The sequence below is a fragment of the Eutrigla gurnardus genome, assembly GCF_963514095.1.
Source record: "Eutrigla gurnardus genome assembly, chromosome: 12".
Classification (NCBI taxonomy): Eukaryota; Metazoa; Chordata; class Actinopteri; order Perciformes; family Triglidae; genus Eutrigla; species Eutrigla gurnardus.
In genome coordinates this window covers 6,885,151-6,902,453 of record NC_139926.1, presented here as the reverse complement: position 1 = coordinate 6,902,453, position 17,303 = coordinate 6,885,151, and the positions used below count along the sequence as shown (strand labels likewise).

The following is a 17,303-nucleotide window of genomic DNA, read 5'->3' as shown; positions in this document are numbered from 1 at the left end:
GACCGCCCCTGCCTAAATCCACTCTGATGCGTCACAAAGTAGCCACTTTTTTCCAGCTTTTCCCCAAGCCTATCTGTTATCATACGTTCCATGATTTTGCACAAGACAGAGGTCAGGGCAATTGGTCTATAGGAACTAGGGTTATCGGGTTGCTTTCCAGGTTTCACAATTGGAACAATTACCGCATGCTTCCATTCTTTAGGAAGACATCCCCTCTCCCACACATTATTTATTAGGGCAAGCACTTCCTCCCCCATCAGTTCTCCAGAGTGTTTAAATAATTGATACCCCAATCCGTCCCTACCTGGAGAAGTATCTTTCCCCTGATTAGTGGCTTTTTGTAACTCTCCTAGTGAGAAAAACAGATTGATATCATCAGCATTATCATTATTAATTTGCAGTTTATCCAGTTGCTTTCCTAATACTTCACCTCGCCTCCTCCTATTTGCATTGTTAGAGCTATGTACTTTATGGAATTGTTTAACTAGCATATTTGCTTTTTCTTTGTTATTTACAGCTACAGCTCCATCACAGTGAAGTACAGGGATTGTTGCCTGCCGAAACACCCCTGTCATTCTATGTACGAGACTCCAAATCTTTTTTATGGGTGTATCTGGTCCTAATTTACCACAAAAATGTCTCCAACTTTGCTTCTTTGCCTCCTTAATGACACGTCTAGCCTTAGCTCTGAGTCTCTTATACTCAATAGCATTGCTCTCTAGTAGGTGTTTTCTTAACCTTTTATAGGCTCTATTTCTAGCTCGGACTGCAAGGTTACATTCTTCGGTCCACCATGGAACCATTGCTCCTCTTACAGGAACTTTTTTCTTAGGAATATTCTGGGCTGCAGCTGACCATAATACCTTGGTTAAAGTACTATTCCACTCATCTACCCCTTTCTCACTATCTATTATTGATAAACTCTTATTCACATCATCCTCAAACTTGATCCAATTAGCCCTTTTATAATTGAGCCTCAATGACAGATTGACTGGTTCCTCAATTAAACATCTGCCAAATTTACAAATGATTGGGACATGATCACTTCCCACGGTATATCGATCCATTGTCTCCCACCTACTAACCGATGCCAACTCTGCTGATGCAATTGTAATATCTATTGAAGAAGACACTGCCCGACTTGTTCTGAACCATGTAGGACGACCATCATTTAACACAACTAGCTGGTTTTTATCAATGAAATCTTCTACAATTTTCCCATTTCTGTTTCTCTTCTTGCTTCCCCACAGCTCATTGTGAGCATTAAAATCCCCAACCCTCCCCCGGCGTCCGCCATCTTGGCTCTTTAAATATCAGCTGGTCTTGAGAGCCAGCCAATCGAGTGCAAAGCCTGGAACCACTCCACCAATCAGGACACGGGCACGGCACACACCTATTTGCATACGAGATCAGGGAAAAACACAGCAAGCCCAGGGCACAAACACTCACGAAATGACTACAGTCATAACACTGGGGATTGATTTAAATAAAGCGTTTGATAGGGTAGATCAGGGTTTTTTGGGGAGGGTACTAGAGAAATTTGGATTTGGGACTAAATTAAGGGGGTGGGTGGGATTGCTTTATGGGGGGGGCTAAGAGCAAAATAAAGTGTAACAGTGTTTTGACAGACTCTTTTAATATCAAGAGGTCAGTGAGGCAGGGCTGCCCAATGTCAGCACTGCTCTACAGCATGGTGGCGGAGCCGTTGGCGGCCTTAATTTCTAATGATAAAAGAGTGTGTGGAATAGGTAAAGGAAAAATTAGTTTAATGCAGTACGCGGATGATATTAATATAATTGTTAAAAGGGAGAGTGATGTAGATATAGTATTGAAACATATAAAAACTTATGAGAGAGCTTCAGGAGCAAAAATTAATATGGAAAAGTTGGAAATAATGGGGATGGGTAGGAACAAAGATCTAAATAACAAATGGGGATTCAAGGTAGTAGAGAATAAAAGAAAAGTGCTCGGAGTGTATGTTGGAAGTGATGAGAATGAATGTGATGATTTGACGTGGAAAGATGTTATTGTGCGTATGCAAAATACCCTGAGTATGTGGAGGGCTAGGGGTCTGCTGCTGAGGGGAAGGGTGGCTGTCACCAATGCTCTAGTGTTGTCGCAGGTGAATCATGCCTTGAGCACTTGTGCGCTTCCGACTTGGGCTGAGCAGAGGATTGCAAAAGTCGTTAGAGACTTTATTTGGAGGAGCAAAGCAGCCAGTATTGCGCATAGAACGCTGATAAGGGTCAAAGATCAGGGTGGGCTAGGATTGATGGACGTACTCGCAAAAAGAACTGCGTTACGAACTAAATTGATAGGTAAATTTAGGGATGCAAGTCGGGAGGCGGCCTGGAAAGGCCACTTCAGCCAGTGGCTGAGCACATTTGGTCTCCAAAGTAAAGACAATTTGTTGCAGATGCAGAACGCAGCGGCTTATGCACATCTGCCGCGGTTCTTCCAGGAGGTGCTCAACGCGTGGTTCCTGCTTTTTGATAAGACTACACTCGTATGCGAGTCAAGAGCGTCTGTGATGAGGCTGCCTTTCCTCTCCAGCCCATATTTTAAACAGGGGGGCGGAGGGGTCATCAAGAGCGTGGCTCTTGAGAGGGCGGGCTGAATCGGGTGGGAGATCTAGTCGACAGGGGAGGGAGATGGGATAAAGAAAGAGTGATTAGGATAGTGAGAGAGAAGGGGATAACATATAGGAGGGGAGTGATTGTGAAAGTGTTGGAGAGAGTGGAAGAGTGTGTGATGAGCGAATGGGGGGACGGGTTTAGAAATAAGGGGAGGGTTGGGCAGGATGATGCGGTGGGAATCTCCCTGTGCCTGGGGGGGGAGACACACGCCATTGCGGATGTCACAACAAAGATTTGGTATAAGCATGCATTGACACATAGAGCGCAAAAACCCACATGCGAGAGTAAATGGACAGACACATATCCGGACATTACACCCAACATTTTGTGGAAGTATATTAACATACCGCACACACCGCATGCAATATTCGATCTTGATTTCAAGATAAGGCATAGGAGGATTTTCACAGGCATCATCCTGCACCAAATGCACAGGGGAGTGTATGGGAGGACGTGTATGGTGTGTGAAAGGGGGGATGAAGATGTTAATCATATTTTTGTGTATTGTTGCGAGCTAGCAGAATTCTGGGGAAAAATCAAGGGGCTGCTGGGAGGGTGCAGTGTGGGAGACTGCTGGGTGGATCGGGGGTGGGAATTGTCTGTACTCTTGGGAGTGAATAGGAAATATAAAAACTGGAAAACAATCAACATGATCTTTGGGTTCGCAAGAAGGGCGATTTTTAACAGACGCAATTTTGCACTGTATGAAAAGAGAAAGTTGGATGTATGGAGGCTGTTTGTGAATGAATGGAAAAGACACTTACGAATGCTGTATGTTGTGGATGAGAGTTTGTTTGTGAGTATGTTTGTAGAGAGCGCGGGAGTATGTGGAGTGAACGAGAATGGAATTGTATGGATGACTGAGCAGGGCACAGTTTGGGGTTGATTTGGGTGGTTAAAAGGGGGAGGCTTAATTTTGGAGGTGGGAGAGTGAGGGAGTTTTGTGTGGGATTTGGGTTTTGTGTGGTTTTTTGAATGAGGGGTGTTTTAAAAAAAAACACGCCCGATCTCGTCTGATCTCGGAAGCTAAGCAGGGTCGGGCCTGGTCAGTACTTGGATGGGAGACCGCCTGGGAATACCAGGTGCTGTAAGCTTTTTTCCATTTCCCTTGACAAACAGCAGAGGGTGCTGCTGCTCCTCCCACGGGGACATTGGAGTTCATCTCATTCTTTACCCCCCAGTTCTCCCCCCATCCCCCAACGTCCCCAGGATCATCTGATTAATCATTACAAACATGAACGGGACCTGTTTAATTTCCCAGTAACATTTGGGTCGTGCAGCCATTTTCTCGATAATGTATAACTTTTCCAAAATCGAGCGATCGGTTTTCATAGCAGAACAAGCAAACATACGGATATTGCCAAAAAGCGGGATTATCTTCCTGCTGCATGCAGTTTAGCAGGGCTCACTGCATCAGTTTGGTCAATATAGTCCAGGTATTGTGCTTGTCACTGACCAAATTGTCATCATTTTGTCCTGGGAGGCTTTGGTGGGAACTTGTCATCATCAGCACACACGTCCTCCATTTCTTGGCAAAAGGCGATGGACATCTATAAAGGGCCTTTCTCTGCCTGCTCCCTCGGCTTACGGCCATACCACCCTGAACCCCTAGGAGCGCAGTTGGTGTGTGTGAGTTGGCGAGTCGGTGTGTGAGCAGAGAGTGCAGCAGCAGAGTGAGAGTGAGTGAGTGTGCAGAGAGCAATTGTTTGTCTGTCTTGAATTGTTTGTTCGTCGTGTGTGTGCGTGTGTGCGGTGTGTTTTTCCTTTTCTTTCTTCTTCCCTTACTCTATCTTTCTTCCTTTATATGTACTTGGTGTCACTTCGGGTTCTTTGTTTATAGATAGTTTGGTTAATACCCCCCGGCAGTGACTAGCACTGATCGGGGGTGGGATTTCACGGTAGCTCTTGTGTGTAAAAAGGAAAAAAAAATAAATAAATAATGACGGATTCTATGGTTAAGACTAGAAGCAAGGCTAAGGTTACGATGAGAAGCATGACGGACCCGGATTTGGCTGCACCTGCTCTCTCCTCTGGGCGTCCTGCAAAGGGCGTCCGGGGGGGAGAGGAGGCTCTGAGTGCGTATGATGTGAGGATCGATAAGAGTGGAAGATTGATGAAAGGGATAGAGTCTATGAGTGAGAATGAGTGTGTGGATGACTGTGAGTGGAAGACTGCGGGGGGGAAGGGCCGGGTGGCAGGCCAGAAGCAGAGGGCCGCGAGGAGCGCGCCGACTTCCGGGTTGGCAGTCGGCTCCGCCGTACCAGCTGGAGTGATGCCACAGAGGGTGGCAGCCACGAGGGCCGGGGACGCCAGAGCTCCGGGACCCGTGACAGGTCGAGCAGGCTCAGCGGGGCTAGGAAAGGCTCCGATGGTGGCGGCTTCGGGAGCTGCGGCGGCGGCGGCGATGGGACGGAGCGTGTCCTTCGCTCCGGGAGGGACCAAAGCGGCGGCAGCTCCAGCGGCGGTGATCCCAGCAGCCAGAGCAGCGGCGGCGGCGGCCAACCAGGCGGGACGGGCAAGCAGGCCAGCCCAGGCGGCGGCAGCAGCGGCGGCGAACACGGCGGGACGAGCGGGCGACACAGGACCAGGCAGCGGGGCCGGGAGGACGGTGGAGGACTCGGCGGGACGAGCGGAGGCTCCGGCGGCGGCTTCGATGGCTGCAGCGGCCGGGAGAGAAACAGCGGCTGCGTTGCTGGCGGCGAGAAGAGCCAGGGACGCAGGAGCTGGAGCGGCTGCTGGATCGGGGACGGGAGCAGCGGCTGGAGCTGTGACGGCCCCGTCCGCGGCAGCAGGACCCCAGCGGACTTTCGAAAAGGAGCTCACCGTGCTCTTGGAGCTGCAAGGGACTCTCCCCATCTCCGCGATGGAGCTCATGCGGGCGGTGAGGGGCTTGTGTGGGGGCTTGATGGCTTGCCGTGCCACCGGTCCCCGCGCTTACGAAGTGACGATGACGCACATCAAGTGTAAGGAAAGAATCCTGGATGGCTTTAAAATTGGAGACACTGCTGTTTTAGCCAAAGGTCTGTGTAATGATGAGCTAGTCGTGTCGTTTCTCAACCTGCCTGCCTATATTACTGACAAGGAGATTGTGGCTAAATTAGAGAGCTGGGGGGTGGGTGCTGCCTCCCAGATAAGGAGACGAATGTGGCCGGGGACAAATGTCGCTGATGGTACCAGGTTCTTAAAAGTGAAGTTTAATGATAAGATCCAGAGCCTGCCGTACTCGGCACGGTTCGAGACGGCCCTTGGGCCAGAATACTTTAGGGTCATACACGACCGACAGGTAAAAGTGTGCCGTATGTGCCTGCAGCCAGGTCACATACTTCGGGAATGCCCGGAATTTTACTGTCACAAGTGCGGGGTCCAGGGGCATTATGTGCGGGAGTGTGGGGCCAAGAGGGGGCCGGAGGAGGAGAAATGTTTGTTGTGCAGTAATGTCAATTCAAGGTGCTCTTGTAAGGAGAGCGAGGAGGAGGAGGGGGAGGAGGAGGAGGAGAAGGAGAAGGAGGAGGAGGAGGAGGAGGAGGAGGAGGAGGATGCAGGCTCCTCGGCAGAGCTTCTCTCAGAGGAGGAGGAGAGTGAGAGCGAGGAGGACATGGAGCAGGAAGGGGCAGGTGGGGCCGTGACGGCTGACCTAGCCCGGGCTGGATCCAGAGAGCAGGTGGCAGGTGAGCAGCAGGACCTGAGCAAGGGGGCGGGTGTGGCCGTGACGGCTGACCTAGCCCGGGCTGGGCCCCCGGAGCAAGCAACGGTGCCGATAGGCCTGAGCCAGGCGGAGCTCATCGGCTCCAGCCTGGGCGGGCTAGAGGCGGCCGGAGGTGGCGGCTGGGCTGGGGATGGCTCCTGTCTTGGAGAAGACGGTGAGCTGCCCTCGGCCCAGGCGATGGCCAGACAGGGGGGCTCAGCCAGTGAGGGGCCACTGCTCGAAGGACGGCAGGGAGGGGTCCCTGTCGTTCCTCAGACACAGCTCGGGACCAGCTCCGACACAGACATGGACCTGGACCTGGTCAAGCAGGTCAGGACTGGCCGAAAAAATAAGAAAAGAAAAACTAAACCATGATGTGCATTTCCTCCACTAGGTGCCCCTGATGGCTTCCCTCCTCTCTCTTAATGCCCGAGGGCTCCGCACGTGGGTTAAAACCAGGGCCATTTTGGCTAGTGTTAAAAGCAACGAAATCCTGTGTGTTCAAGAGACCTGGTGGGATCAGCGGGTGGAGCAAAGGGTGCGGGGGGAGTGGAAGGGCAGCATAGCTTGCAACAACGGGGGTGTTAACTCCGGAGGGGTGGCTGTGCTGTTCGGGGAGGCGGCGGGGGTTACGTGGGCAGAAGTGCACTCAGATGGCGAAGACAGAGTAATTATTTTGGACATTGTGTGTCCGCAGTGGGCAGGCAGGTTGATTAACGTTTATGCCCATAATGACGAGATGAAAAGAAAAGCCCTGTTTCTAGGGCTAGAAAGGTGGATCACTCCCACCACCATCATCGTGGGGGACCTGAACTTGGTTCAGACCTTGGATGATGTGGGGGGGAGGGAGAAACTCAGGTCTGATGTCAGTAGGGGTGTGTTTGCGGATTTGTGTGTCAAAAGCGATTTAATTGATGTGTTTCGGGTTCTTAACCCAGGCAGGCGGGCCTACAGTCGGGTCCAGGTGGTGCAGGGCCGCAGCCGCCGCTCCCGGATTGACTTGCTCCTGGCCTCCGGGGGGTTGCTGAGGGGGATTCGGGGGGTTGCTTATGAGCCTTGCCCATGGAGCGATCACCTGTTCCTCCGATGCAGCTTCTCGGGGCCGGGGGACGTCCGGGGGGGCGGCCTGTGGGTCCTCAACGCTGGCCTGCTGGAGGACCGCCGCTTCAGAAGTAAAATGGACAAACTCCTGCTATACTGTATTCATGAGTGTAATGATGAGCGGGGATTGTTGGGGAGGTGGGGGGAGTTTAAAACTAGAATTAAGAGATTAGCAATAAACCACGCAAAACATAAAAGATGGCAGGAAAGGATGGAGGAGGACAGGTTGGGTAACATCATTAAAAATGTCATTGATGACATAGATACGGCGACTGGGGCGCAGTTGGCCAGCCTGGAAGCCGCAAAGGCGAGGCTGGCTGAGTTGCACAGAGCCAAATGCTCTGCTGCAGCTCTGCGCGCCAAAGCCATTGACCTCCTCCACGGTGAGAAGTACACTGCGTACTTTTTGGGCCTGGAGAAACAGAGGCAGCAGAAGCAGGTCATCGAGCAACTTCAGGACGAGACGGGTAACGTAGCCACGGGGCGGGACGGGATAGAGGAGATAGCTGTCTCCTTCTATGAGCGGCTGTTTAGCAGGGTGCAGGTGGATGTGGGGAGCAGGGAACAGCTGCTCAATAAAATCAGAGGTAGGTTAAGTAAGCGGGAGAGTGTTACATTAGAGGGGAGGGTCACAGAAGATGAGGTCGCCAGGGCCGTAGCCGGCCTATCCAGGGCCAAAAGCCCGGGAGAGGACGGCCTCACCGCTGAGCTCTACATTGTATTTAAGGAGTTTTTTGTGCCTCTCCTCACTCAGTTATATAACGAAATGTCTGATAAAAATGTTGTGCCTGAGGGCTTCGCGGCGGGAGTAATCTCCCTCCTTTTTAAAAAAGGAGACAGGAGAATGATCCAAAACTATAGACCAATAAGTCTCCTGAACGTTGACTATAAAATTCTGGCCAAAATTATCACCAACAGGGTGAAGGGGGTGGCCGGGGACGTCGTGACCAGCTTGCAGGCTTACGGCGTCCCCGGCCGGGACATTGCTGACGCTATTTTAACTGTGCAAGGAGCGGTCCGGGGGATGGAGGAGTCCAGTAAGGGGCTCCTCCTGAACCTGGACCTAGACAAGGCGTTTGACAGAGTTGACCACTCCTTTTTGTTTGGCTCATTGAGCGCCATGGGCTTCGGCCCGGTGCTAAGGCGGCTGGTGGGTCTCCTATACAGGGGAGCGCAGTCGCGCCTTAAAATAAACGGTAGAATAAGCAGGGCTTTTGGGATCGGCAGATCGGTGAGACAGGGCTGCCCCCTCTCACCGCTACTGTTCTCCTGCGTAATAGAGTCTTTGGCGGCCGCTGTCGCAGCTGACGGCCGCATGCCGGGACTGCCCGTGGCGCCGGGGCTCAGGAGGGTCACCGTCGTCCCCTTTGCGGACGACGTGACCATCCTGGCCTCGGCGCCAGAGGAAATAGAGCATGCTCTGGAGCACATTGTGGCGTTCGAGGCAGCCTCGGGCGCGAAGTTAAATAGGTTAAAAACCAGCTTATTAGTAGCTAATGGGGGGGGTTTAGGTAGGTGGGGTTTTGACATACAGCAGCAGATCAAAGTATTAGGTATATATGTGGGCATAGGTGGGGATAGGGCCTCACGCAGTAATTGGGATGCGGCAATTAGCAGGGTGAAGCACATTGTTAACAGGTGGCGGCCCCGGGGCCTCAGCCTGAGAGCAAAGGTAATAGTGTGGAACGCCTTAGTAGCCTCTACTCTAGTACACGTTTTGGGAACCTGCGAGCTGCCACAGTGGGCACTAAACGTCCTGCAGGACACCCTCTCCACATTCCTCTGGAGGGGGAGGGCCAATTCGATCGCTCGACGGGTGTTAATCGGTAATAAACGGGAGGGGGGTTTAGGACTAATTGACTTGAGTGCCAAAAGAGACGCACTGCGGCTAAAAGTGGTTAGGAAATTTCTCGATCCGGCCAGGCAGTACCCCTGGGAGGGCGCGATGGCGGGCTGTTTGGCTCAGTACGGCGAGGGGGACGTGTACAATCTGTGCACTCTCCCTCCCAGAACGGCCTACAGCCGGCTGCCGCCGTTCTTCCGGGAGGTGCTAGAGGCGTGGGGCAAGTTGCTGCCCCGCCTCAAGCCTTCCGAGGTGAACAGAGGCAGTATTGCGCCGTTACCTTTCCTCCAGACTCCCTTCCTCCAGCACGGGGGGAGGGCGCTGTCCTGCGCTCCGCTGCGGGCGGCGGGGGTCACGAGGATTGGTCAGGTGATTGACGGGGAGGGGTTCTTTGATTTTCAAAGAGCCAAAACTTCACTGAACAGGGGAGGGATTAGCTTTAGGCCGGGGCACGTTAGAAGCACCGGTGCTAGAGTAGATAGGGCCATGCCAGAGTCCTGGAGGAGAGCTCTCTGCACCACCGGACCGGTGCGGGAGCCTCGGTTGGCGTTCCTCCTGTGCCTGACCCCCACCCAGGACACACCCCTTTCTAACATAAACACCAGGACGTTTTACAGGCTCCTCGCGTCCGAGCTGGGGAGGCGGCCTTCCTCCGAGGCAGCTTGGAGGGGGCTCTTCCCCGGCTCGGACGTGGGGACAATCTGGCGGAACATTAATATTCCGCACATTCCACACTCCGTCTTCGACCTAGACTTCCGTATCAGGCACAGGAGGGTCTACACCGGGGTCGTCCTGCACCAGGTCCACAGGGAGCTCTTCTCCAGGACCTGTGCTGTTTGTGAGTTAGGGGACGAAGACGATGTTCATTTGTTTGTGCACTGCCCTGAGTTGGTGGGTTTTCATGTGTTTTTGTTGTCTGTTCTGCGCACCCATTGCCATTACACACACACTACACTCACCCCCTGGACTCTGCTATTTGGACTCTCGCACAAGCAAGCACTTACAAACACTGTACTGGCACTGGCACGGCGGGCCACTTGGACACGTCGCAACATCTCACTTCACGAGCACAGGCACACATCAGTTACACGCATCTGGAGGACACTCACACAATCACATTTCAGGACCCTGCATCACGCAAAACAACTGGACGCACTGGTGGCGGGCAGTTCTTTTTGTGTTGTCAATGAGTTGGGTGATTTGTGTTTTTGTTTTGACTAATTGTTTTTTTTCATTTGAGTATGTCATTAAGTGTATTTTCATTATGTGTGTGTCATTGAGTGTTTTCCTTTAATATGTCAAATTGAGTGTTTCAGTGTCGGTGGGGGATTATGTGTTGGGTACATGTTTGTCAGTGATGTGGTTTCTCTTTTCTTTTGCAGTTTGTTGTTTTGTAATTTATGATTGTTTCTCAGTTTTGCTTATTTCTAGTCCTGTTTATTTATGCTTTATTTATAGTTTGCATTTATTTTCAGTTTCGATCATTTACCTTTTCATTTATTTCAATTTTTTGATCATTTACAGTTTGGTTCATTTACGGTTTTGTTTATTTACATTTTGGTTCATTTACAGTTGGTTCATTTGCATTTTTGTTCATTTTCAGTTGGCTTTATTTGCATTTTGGTTTGATTTACAGTTTGATTTCATTTTTGTGTACAGTCTGTTCTGTGTTGTTTGTGATTTTAACGAATCGTTTTTTCAAAATGTAAAAGTATATTTTTCATAATAAAAGATAAAAAAAAAACACGCCCGATCTCGTCTGATCTCGGAAGCTAAGCAGGGTCGGGCCTGGTCAGTACTTGGATGGGAGACCGCCTGGGAATACCAGGTGCTGTAAGCTTTTTTCCATTTCCCTTGACAAACAGCAGAGGGTGCTGCTGCTCCTCCCACGGGGACATTGGAGTTCATCTCATTCTTTACCCCCCAGTTCTCCCCCCATCCCCCAACGTCCCCAGGATCATCTGATTAATCATTACAAACATTAACGGGACCTGTTTAATTTCCCGGTAACGTTTGGGTCGTGCAGCCATTTTCTCGATAATGTATAACTTTTCCAAAATCGAGCGATCGGTTTTCATAGCAGAACAAGCAAACATACGGATATTGCCAAAAAGCGGGATTATCTTCCTGCTGCATGCAGTTTAGCAGGGCTCACTGCATCGGTTTGGTCAATATAGTCCAGGTATTGTGCTTGTCACTGACCAAATTGTCATCATTTTGTCCTGGGAGGCTTTGGTGGGAACTTGTCATCATCAGCACACACGTCCTCCATTTCTTGGCAAAAGGCGATGGACATCTATAAAGGGCCTTTCTCTGCCTGCTCCCTCGGCTTACGGCCATACCACCCTGAACACGCCCAGAGTTCAGAGTTGTGTGAGTGCGCAGGTGCGAGTGAGAGAGCAATCAGGTGCGAGTGAGAGAGCAATCAGGTGAGAGTGTGAGAGCAATTGTTTGCAGCGTGTGTTTGTTGAGTGAAGCTCACGGACTTCGGTTTTTCGTTTCTCATCTTTCCTTTTGTTTAATCCTTCTTTACATTATATGCATTTTAAGTTTATCCGTGTATTTTGATTTATAGTCTGTGAAAATACCCCCCGGCAGTGTTTAGCACTGGTCGGGGGAGGTTGTTTAAGTTCTCCTTTTGTAAATACCCGGACGGACATCATGGCAACGAAAAACGGAAAAGGCAAATTGACAACGATAAAAAGCAACACGAATCTGTTTTTGGCTGCACCTGCTCTCTCCTTGGTGCGTCCTGCAAAGGGCGCATGGAGGAGAGAGGAGGCTCAAGGAATGTTTGATGTGAAGATTGATAGAACAGGGAGAATGACGAATGAAATCGAGTCTGTGAGTGAGAGTGATTGTGCGAATGAGGGTGAATGGGAAACGGCGAGGGGGAGAAACCGTGCGAATGCGCCAAGGCAGCAGAGTACGAGGAGCAGGCCGACTTCCGGGTTGGCGAGCGGCTCTACCGGAGCAGCCGGAGCTGCGCCACCGAGGGAGACGGGCACACGGGCTGGGGACGCCAGAGCAGCGGAGTCCACGGCTGCTCGAGCGGGCACGGCGGAACTCGCGACGCCGACGGCGGCAAATGCTGTGGGAAGGAGCGCGTCCTCCGCTCCGGGAGTGATGAGACCGGCGGCGGCAGAAGCGGCGACGGGGGCTGCAATGGCAGTGAACGCAGCTGTCAAACCAGCGGCCGCAACCATCCAAGCAGGACGAGTCGGAGCAGTGGCGGCGGCCGCGAACGTGGCCGGCAGGTTGGGAACGGCTGGATCTGCGGCCAAGGCAGCGGGACGAGCGGGACCCACGGGGCCGGGAAAGCCGGTGCAGGAGGCGGTGGTGGTTTCAGCGGGACGAGCGGGAGCTACAGGACCTGAGAAGCTGGCCCAGGCGGCGGCGGATTCGGCGGGACGAGCGGGAGCCACGAGGCCAGGGAAACCAGCGCAGGCGGGGGCGGCCTTGGCGGACCCGGGGATGACAACCGGGAGGACGGCAGCGGACGCGGCGGGACGTGCGGAGGCTCCGGCGTCGGCGTGAGTGGCGGCGGAGGCAGGGAGGGAGAGGGAGAAGGCGGCTGCTCTGCTAGCAGCGAGGAGAGCCGGCACGGCCGGAGCGGCAGCTGGAGCCGGGACTGATCCATCCGTAAGACCGGCGGTTCAGCTGGCGTACGAAAAGGAGCTCACTGCGCTCCTGGAGCTCCAGGGAACGATCCCCATCTCCGCTATGGAACTGATGAGGGCGGTGAGGGGCCTGTGCGGAGGTCTGGTGGCCTGCCGTGCCACAGGGCCCCGCTCCTACGAGGTAACTATGTCTCACATTAAAGGCAAAGAAAGATTGCTGGACGGGTTTAAAATTGGCGAGACGGTGGTGCTTGCCAAAGGGTTATGCAATGATGAACTGGTGGTGTCCTTTTTAAGCCTGCCTGCTTATATCCTAGACGAGGAAATAGTCGCTAAATTAGAGAGCTGGGGGGTGGAAGCCGTCTCCCCGATCAGAAGAAGGATGTGGCCGGGGACTAACGTAGCTGATGGCACCAGATTTTTGAAAGTCAAATTTAATGACAAAGTACAGAGCCTGCCGTACTCGGCCCGCTTTGAAACGGCTGTAGGGCCCGAACACTTCGGGTGATACACGACCGACAGACAAAGGTCTGCAGGATGTGCCTGCAGCCAGGCCACATATTGAGAGAGTGTCCGGAGTTTTATTGTCACAAGTGCGGAGTCCAGGGGCACTACGCGAGGGAGTGTGGGGCTAAGAGGGGGGTAGAAGAGGAGAAATGTTTATTATGCATGAACTTAAAATCCAGGTGCTCCTGTAAAGGAAGCGAGGAGGAGGAGGAGGAAGAGGAGGAGGAGGGAGATGCAGGCTCCTCAGCGGAGCTCCTCTCAGAGGAGGAGGAGAGTGGCAGTGGGGACAGTGAGGAGGAAATGGAACAGGAAGCAGGAAGGGCAGGTGTGGCCGTGAGGGCTGACCTAGCCCGAGCTGGACCCCAAGAGGGGGCGGGAATCTGGCAGCAGGACCCGAGCAGGGGGGCGGGTGTGGCCGTTAGGGCTGACCTAGCCCGGGCTGAGCCCCCGGAACAGGAAGCTGGGCTGGAAGGACTGAGCCAGGTGGAGCTCTTTGGCCCTGACCGGGGCAGTCTGGAGGCGGCCGACGGAGGCAGTAAGACTGGGGGCGGCCCCCCGTCTCGATGGAGATGATGTGCTGCCCTCGGCACAGGTGCCCGTACGGAAGGGGCCAATGAGGAGGGGGAACGAAAGGCTCTTTTCCGGGGCCTAGGAAAATGGGTAACGCCAAGCACAATGATAATTGGGGATTTCAATTGCATACAAACCTTGAATGATGTGGGGGGGAGGGAAAAACTGAAAGGTGATATCAGCAGGCAGGCTTTGCAGGACTTGTGCGAAAAGGGCAACCTCATTGATGTCTGGCGGATTCTGAACCCGTCTTGCAAAAGGTACAGCAGGGTCCAGATGGTGCAGGGCCGCTGTCGCCGCTCCCGCATAGACCTCCTGCTGGCTTCCGGGGGGCTGCTGCGCAGGATCGGGGAAGTCCGTCTAGAGCTGTGTGCCTGGAGTGACCACCTGTTCCTGCGCTGCGGCCTCACGGGGCCGGGGGAGGTGCGGGGTGGGGGCACGTGGTGCCTCAACACTGGGCTCCTGCAGGAACGCAGTTTTTTAAAAAAAATAAAGAACATGTTAATTTACTTTATACACAAATGCAATGACGAGGGGGGGGTGCTGGGAAGGTGGGTGGGGTTCAAGAGCAGGATCAAAAAGGCAGCTATAAATTATAGTAAACACCACAGGTGGTTGCAGGGTATGGAAAAGGCAAAGCTACTTGAGCAATTAAATCAGCTTACCGAGAACATAGACGCGGCCACAGAGGAGGAGCTGGTCACCCTAGGCACCGTAAGGGCCCAGCTAGTCAGCCTTCAGAGGAGGGAAAGCGCAGCAGCAGCTCTGAGGGCCAAGGTCACGGACCTCGAGCAGGGGGAAAAGTACTCAGCCTACTTTTTGGGGCTGGAAAAGCACAGGCAGGAGAGGCAGCTTATCACGGAGCTCAGAGACCAGCAAGGTAAATCAGTGACAGACAGAGATCAAATTGAGGAGGTGAGTGAAACCTTTTACAGGGAATTGTTCAGCGGGGAGGGTGTGGTTATGGGGGGGGGGGGGAGCGAGACTTTATTAAAGGGAGTAGCGGGCAGGCTGAGTAGAGACGAGAGCGCCGTACTAGAGGGCCGCATTTCTGCTGACGAGGTCGTCAGGGCCATAAACGGCCTAGCCAGGGGCAAAAGCCCGGGCGAGGACGGCCTCTCGGCAGAACTGTACACCACTTGCATCGATCTAGTGGCCCCACTATTATGCCAACTGTTCAATGAAATGACAGATAGGGGGGAGGTGCCTGAGGGGTTTGCAGATGGAGTAATCACATTACTTTTTAAAAAAGGAGACAGAAAGGACATAAAAAACTACAGGCCCATCAGCCTACTTAACGTGGACTATAAGATCTTCTCAAAAATCTTAACTAACAGGGTGAAAGAGGTGGCCGGGGATGCCGTGACAAGCCTGCAGGCATACGGCATCCCCGGCAGAGATATAGCGGACCTAATATTGACGGTCCAGGGAGCAGTGAGAGGTATAGAGGGGGATGGGGGATATCTCCTAAGCCTAGACCTGGAGAAGGCCTTTGACAGGATCAGCCATACCTTCATGTTTAACACGCTAAAAGCAATGGGGTTCGGTCCTAGCCTGAGAAGCATGGTGGGCTTATTGTACAGGGGAGCGCGCTCCAAGCTTAAGCTTAATGGGAGACTAACAGGCAGTTTCGCGATCAAGCAGTCGGTGAGGCAGGGCTGCCCCCTGTCACCGCTGCTGTTCGCCTTAGCACTAGAGACCCTGGTGGCTGCCATCAGCACGGACGGCCGGCTGCCAGGGTCGCGAGTGGCGCCGGGGTCGGGGATGGTGACTGTCGTCCCATTTGCGGATGACGTCACCATCTTCGCCTCGGCGCCGCAGGAAATAGATATAATACTGAGTCATGTGGCAAACTTTGAAAAAGCCTCAGGGGCGAAACTAAACGTGGGAAAAACAAGCATTTTAGGGGTAGACAGGGGAGGGACAGACAAATGGGGTTTTAATGTGGTCGATAAACGGTTAAAGGCATTGTGGTGGGCATAGGAGGGGACGAAACCACTAAAAGTAACTGGGATGGGGTCATTAGTCGGGTGAGACACACCATTAATCGGTGGAGGCCTTGCGTCTTGAGTCTGAGAGGAAAGGTAATAGTCTGGAACGCTTTAGTAGCTTCCGCTCTATTGCGTGTTTTGGGTACCTGCGAGCTGCCACAGTGGGCACTAAAAGCATTGAATGATGCACTCTCCTCGTTTCTGTGGGGAGGAAAGGGAAATTCGATTGCTCGACAGGTGTTAATCTGTACTAAACGGGAGGGGGGTTTAGGACTAATTGACATCAGTGCAAAAAGAGACGCACTAAGGCTAAAACTGATTAAACATTTTTTGGATTCGGCTAGGCAGTGCCCCTGGGAGGGGGCGGTGGCGGGCTGGCTGGCTCAGTACGGGGAGGGAGACGTGTACAATTTGTGCACCCTCCCTCCCAGAACGGCCGGCGGCCAGCTGCCGCTCTTCTTTCGGGAGGCACTAGTGGCATGGGGCAAATTGCTGCCCCGCCTCGTGCCCCAGGAAGTGAACAGAAGCAGTGTCAGCCTGCTGCCTTTCCTCCAGACTCCCTTCCTCCAGCACGGAGGGAGGCCGCTGTCCTGCGCACCGTTGCGGGCGGCGGGGGTCGTGAGGATAGGTCAGGTGGTGAACAGGGAGGGATTCTTTCACTACTCCAAAGTCATCGAGGCACTAAAGAGAGGGAGGGTTAAGTATAGGCCGGGGCACATTAGAGCCACGGGTGATAGGTTAGATAGGATTTTGCCAGAGTCCTGGAGGAGAGCTCTCTGTGAGAGGGGGCCGGTGCGGGAGCCCCGGCTGGGATTCCTCCTGTGCCATAACACCTCACAATCCCCCCTGACGGAGGTCTCCACCAAAACCCTCTACCGCATCCTGGTGTCCGGGCTGGGGAGGCGGCCGTCCTCCGAGGCAGCTTGGAGGGGGCTCTTCCCCGGCTCGGAGGTAAAAGAAATATGGTCAAACATAAATGTCCCACATATCCCCCACCTCTGCTTCGACTTGGACTACCGAATCAGGCACAGGAGGGTCTACACCGGGGTCGTCCTGCACCAGGTCCACAGAGAGCTCTTCTCCAGGACCTGTGCTGTGTGTGGGATCATGGACGAGGATTTGTCGCATATGTTTGTACACTGCCCGGAACTGTTGTCTTTTCATTGTTTTCTGTTGAACATTTTGCGCACCCACTGCCACCTCACTCAGAATGCACTCACACCCTGGACCCTGCTCTTCGGACTGAAACACAAACACGCACTCACAAACACACTGTTGGCACTGGCAAGGCAGGCCACTTGGACAAGAAGAAACATTGCACTACACGAGCACAAGCATACATCCGTCACA

The 17,303-nt window shown here is 53.0% G+C and overlaps 1 protein-coding gene across 1 annotated transcript in view; it reads left to right on the top strand.

The window, feature by feature from the left end:
• enox1 (ecto-NOX disulfide-thiol exchanger 1) overlaps positions 1-17,303 on the top strand; it is a 456,513-nt gene that overhangs the window by 255,957 nt on the left and 183,253 nt on the right. The gene's annotated exons all lie outside the window — the stretch shown is intronic.